The 5,988-nt window shown below is 31.3% G+C and overlaps 1 pseudogene; it reads right to left on the bottom strand.

Moving 5' to 3' along the window:
- Positions 1 to 2,374: 2,374 nt before the first annotated feature.
- Positions 2,375 to 2,975, bottom strand: LOC107020065 (annotated as a pseudogene).
- Positions 2,976 to 5,988: the final 3,013 nt, after the last annotated feature.

The raw sequence follows: 5,988 nt of genomic DNA, 5'->3' as shown, positions 1-5,988 counted from the left end.
TATGAAGAAACATAACTTTATTGATCTAGATAGATGACGGGTATATAATTCTGTTGATCCCTTGATTCCACTCTCCTAAGATATTTATCCATGATTCGAGGGCCTGATTTAGATTTGACCTCTCTATATAATCCATCAATTTCCAGAATATTCGAGATCTTGATCTCTTTATCGAATTTCTGAGATGCCTTTTAAGAGAATTTAGTACCATTTATATAGGCAAACTAGGGTTTAAGGTTGAGTGGCCTCCAATAATCCTAATTTGAGTTAAACACAATTTGTAAAGTCTCAACTCGAATTGAACGCATCTTGTAGAGTCCCACAAAATTTCAATGTCTACACATACAATAGCTATACAAATAATATTATACAAACACATCTTGTAGAGTCCCACAAAATTTCAATGTCTACACATACAATAGCTATACAAATAATATTATACAAACATGTGAATTATACAAAACTAAAAAGCTAAACCGCGTAATTGTAACTAAAAGTAGACCGTGAATTGTAATTAAAATAAACTATAATAACTAATTAACGATTATATAAGCAAACATTTTAATTATATTTTAACCTTCTTCTTCAATCTATATCTACTTGCTTAATTTCTTTTGCCTAATATTTATTGGACCATGCCTATTGTGTGAGACATTAAATTATAGCCATATAATAATATCCGTTGATATTATAGACATATGATATATGGAACAATCACATAAATATAAATTTTCCAAAAGGGAAGCTGCAAATGATTGTAGCACAATAAAGAAAAAGCATGCATATGATTACATAACATAATTAAGTGTTAACGTTTAAACAATATTGTTGCTTTAATGAAGCAAATAGGATTTCATAGGCTTCGTGCTCAAGGCATTTTAGGCACTTGAGGGATTCTTGGCCTTGGCAAAGTTGGCGATTCAGGCTTAGGAATGACATGCATATCAAGTTTTGGCAATTTTGGAAGTTCACGCTTTGATAATGTTGGCATTTTGGGCAATTCGGGCTTTGGTAGTGTTGGTAGCTCGGATTTGGAATTTCAGGAAATTCGAGCTTAGGCAAAGTTGGGATTTCGGGTAGGCAATCCACACCTTGATAGAGTTGGTAGCTCGGGTTTTGGATTTTCAGGAAATTAAGGTAAATGTGTCAATTCAGGCTTAGGAAGCTCAGGCAAAATTACTTCAAGAAGATGACGCGCGTCTGCTTGATTTATGTAGTTGTTTGTTAAAAACACAGTAACAAATAATAAAAAGTAAAAAGATGAGTTGTAGTGATTATTAGCCATTATATCGAAAGGTGATAAATGCTTCAAGACTAGTAATTTATGTTTTGGTTGATTATGCCAATATGCTTTATGTTTCACTTCAAACAAGTTTTTATATAGATGTGTGGTTGTGGAAAATAAAAATTGGAGAATCAAGCTTTGGTTGTGATTGGTAGGAAAAATTGTGTGTTAGTTCATCTTCTCAACAATAGCTTCATAAATTTAATATGACAAAAACTTTTCTTGTGTAACACATATTTTATGTAGATATATTCCTACAAGTCAACACACAAGAAAGGTCTCCCATGTAGGTAATCTAAAGAGAACATATATACTTTTCTTCAAAATTTAAATTATAATAATCCGACCTCGAAATCAACACCATTATCGAACACCCATAACACATTCAGAACATGTACTATGCAAAAACATCATTTATAGTCTATATTTTCTGTCCACTACAGCCACCCACGTTGTAGAACTGTTGTAAAAGAATCCGTTGTGAACCAAATCGATTTAGTACGGGTTTATGTGTTAGAAGTTGTGAATGAAATTGATTTAGATGGAAATATTGGGCCGAGTAAATATTAGAGAGTTTTATTTGCAATTCAAGTCCAATTATCAATTGATTAAATATGACTAGCTAGTTGTTAACATAAGAGTTATGCGTAAAGTGAAGAAACTGTATGTTCCTCTCATCTTCTTTCTAGAGTTGAAACTTCTCAACTCCATTCTTATCTCTATCTTTAGTTACTTTTCCTTGTAATACAAGAATTTAGGTGTTTTTATTATAATTTAACTATCAATACTTATATTGGTGTTTGAACGTTTGTGTTGAGAATTCAGGTTTGTTTAAGCAAATATATAAGATTACAAGATTGAAGTATATTTTGCTACATTTTTTCGTATCTTTAATTAAGATCACAATCATTATAACAATAACAACTTTTAGTAGCAATAAACATATACACATTAATAAAGAGTGTTAAAGATTTTACCGGTATTAGTCAAGTGTCATTAAATCCAATATCATTAAAGGCTTTAGATATATATACAAAGAGTCTTAAATACCATGTCAAATCAAAACCAGACAAACATACTAAAACCGAGTCTTAGAGTACAAATAAAGATGTGTATAATGTCACTAGTAACACAAGTACACATTAGTGAACTGAAAACAGAACAATTACATAAACAATTCTATACATAAAAATCACATAAATAATCTTTCCAAAAGGAAAGCTTCAAATACATATATGATCACACAATACATAATACATTTTTAAGATGCCTCGTGCTCAAGGCTTTTTAGGCACTTGAGGCAAATCTGGCTTTGACAAAGTTGGCAATTCAGGTTTAGGAATGACAGGAATCTCGAGTTTTGGTAAAGTTGGAAGTTCAGCCTTTGGAAATGGTGGAAACTCCGGCTTTGGAATTTCTAGAAATTCGGGCTTTGGTAATGTAGGCAACTCAGGTTTCGGAATTTCAGGGAATTCAAGTTTAGGCAAAGTTGGAATTTCAGGTAAATGTGGCAATTTTGATTTAGGAAGCTCACGGATAGTTACTTCAAGAAGATTGCGCGCTTCTGCTTGAATTACATAACTACTAGTTTAAAACAATGTGACAAATAATAACAAGAAAAAAGATGGGATATACTTATAAACCATAGTATAAAGCCAGGTGATAAATTCTTCAAGACTTGTAATTTATGTCTTTTCATGATTATGCATTAATTATGCTTCACTTCAGACAAGTTTATATAGTGAAAGTAAAAATTGAAGAATTGGTTTTTGGTTGTGGTTTGGTATGAAAAAAAACTATGTTAGTTTATCTTCTCAACAATAACCTCCTAATTAATCTAACATGCATAATTACCTAATTAATCTAACATTATGTATTTTAAGTAATTTTATGTTTAATAAACATCCCTACACATATATATAGTCGCTCAACTTTGTTTTGTCTTTTAAAAGTCAATTAACTTAACCAAGTTAGCTTCCATAGTCACGATTACCAGATATTATATTTGGTATTAATTTAATGACGTGACAACTGTAAATTTTTGCAAAAAAATATTTTAAATTAGATATTATGTTGCATATTGAAATATCACACTCTAGAGCCAATAAAAGATTTCAGTGCAAATGAATACACTACAAAATTCTAGATGACTCGTGATTGCTAAATTGCTAATATCTAATTTTTTTATAATTCATATTTAGATAGAATTAGCGATGAGTTTTGCTATTTAGCTAAATGATATATTTGTCCATCAACAGTTTCCTATTATTGATAGTGATAGTGAACTACAAAATTAGCTGAAGTAAAAGTCACCTCAACGATTCAAAGTTTTCAGAGTATATAAATGTTGTGTACTATGCCATTAGAAACACAAGAACATTATATTAGTAAATTGATGGCATAACAATTACATAAATAATCCTTCCAATATAGAGAGGAGGAAATGATTGTATCAAACAAAGGGAAAATATGTGATCAATGTTACTTCAGTAAGGCAAAGAAAATTTCACATGCCACACGCTCATGGTTTTTTAGGCACTTGAGGGATTTTAGGATTTGATAAAGTTGGCAATTCAGTATTAGGAATGACAAGAATCTCGAGTTTTGGCCATGTTGGAAGTTCAGTCTTAGGAAATGGCGGAAAATTCGCCTTTGGGAATTCTGGCAATTTAGGCTTTGGTAGAGTTGGCAGCTCAAATTTCCAAATTTCAGGGAATTCAAGCTTTGATAAGTTCGGAATTTCAGGTAAATATGACAATTCAAGGTTAGTCAATATTTAGTGGCGACAACCTACCCAATATTTAAGTTATTGAAACTATTTTTATAGAAAAGTATTTCTAGTGGCAACCATTATTGCCACAATGGGAGTTTCTAGTGGCGTTCTTAAGAAGTCTTTATAAATAACATTCAGTTATAACTACTTTTCAGTTGTCACGGTGCTCAGATCGCTACAAATGAAATGATTTTCTTTCGACTTTTTGGGCTTCAATAGCGATTTGTCGCCACTCACAGCTCAATTTCTAGTAGTTGCATCATTAATGAATGAGTTTCTATTGTCAAAGCATTAGATGATAGCTCACACATTAGGCAATCCCTCTTCTACACAAGATCCCCTCTCTGATTCTAATACAAAACATGTCTATTATTAATGTAAATTTGCAAAAGAGATATATTGTTTGGTGGTTGGGGGAGGGGGGTTTGTTTCTTTTATAAATAAGTGGTTAAACGTAAGATTGGGCATCAGACGGGAATATGCAGGTTGTTGATAGGTATCGAGATGAACCGGATCGAAATTACCGCAATGGAGGTTCGGTTTGATCCCGTCCCACTATATACCGGGATACAACCGAGACGGACCGGAATGAAATGGGATGAGATAAACGGAATCACACGTATAGCTATTTTAATAAATAATAATTTTTTTTGAGTTATTTTGAATTGCGAAAATATGAATGTTTTTATTTTTATTTTTCTAAGTTTAATAGTTTTGAAATCTAAAATTCAACTTTACTGATGTTTATTTTAAAGATATATTTTGTTTAATTTTTACTTGCATATATATTTTTTGTTTCTTTTTTCAAACAAATTTATACCACTAGACAGGACATCTAGCGGCCTTTGTTAATAATAAGATAAAAACCTCAACGTGAATAAGTACAAGCAAGGGGGCTAGGCCTTGCCTTACCTTACTAATCCTAATGAGGTAACAAATCTCTACTAATTATCAAGCATGAAGAAAATAAGAATTAGAGAAAAGCAAGTATTCTATGATCATCACGGAGTTTATTATACACTCTATGATGATATGATAAATGAAGATACTTATATAATGCAAAAATATATACGTCAAGAAGAAGGTTGAGTTTTCAACATCAAACTTCTTTTTAAATGTGTATGAACTAAAAAAGAGTTTGCCCATCTAGATTAACCTGAACTATATTCGTCTTGTCTTCTTCTTCATATCCATCCAATAACACTTGATAGTTCATCACTTCTTTTGGACTTATTGGATCTTGTCGAAGTTGTTGAAAATGTCATATGATTCTGCTTTGTCATTCACATAAATAGGTGTCTTGGAACAAATTCATCAGTCACCTTATCATCCCATCTATGTTGTCTTCCATGTGTCTTTTTTTTTTGGTTGCTTCCACTTCTTTGTTGCCTAGGTGAAAGATTCCCATCCCTAGCCACTTTATCAAAACATATATCTAACATATTATCTTCTTCATCCTTTTCAAAGAATTCTCTCCCAAATCATCATCCTCTTCAAAGAATTCCTCTCCCAAATCAATATATTGGTTGATTCATGATGCTAAGGCTCCTGACTCATTTTTTTTTGCGATCACACTTTTAGGCACAAATATTTGAGCCTCTGGGCTTAATTTGCCATTCAAAGGAGGGGGTGAAACTTGTTCTTCTTCATCAACCAAATCAGCCAACCTAGAAACGCTCATCTCTCTTTGTTTATATAAGTTTATAAATATAAGTTCGTAAGTTAAGTTTAATAAAGTTTTTAAAAATGTTTTTGAGCTTAAATTTTCAGGATTTGAATCTTTTAAAGTTAATAAATTATTAAGTTGTATGTTATAAGTTATACTTATTACTTGTAATGACTAACTTAAGTTCGTAATATTAAAAAATTAAATAAACAAAAAAGAAATGCTTATAAAAGTATATTATAATGACACAAATTAAAAATAATA

The sequence above is a fragment of the Solanum pennellii genome, chromosome 5 (genome assembly GCF_001406875.1).
Source record: "Solanum pennellii chromosome 5, SPENNV200".
NCBI lineage: Eukaryota > Viridiplantae > Streptophyta > Magnoliopsida > Solanales > Solanaceae > Solanum > Solanum pennellii.
Note: the sequence above shows the minus strand (reverse complement) of the source record. Positions and strands in the feature narration are given on the sequence as shown.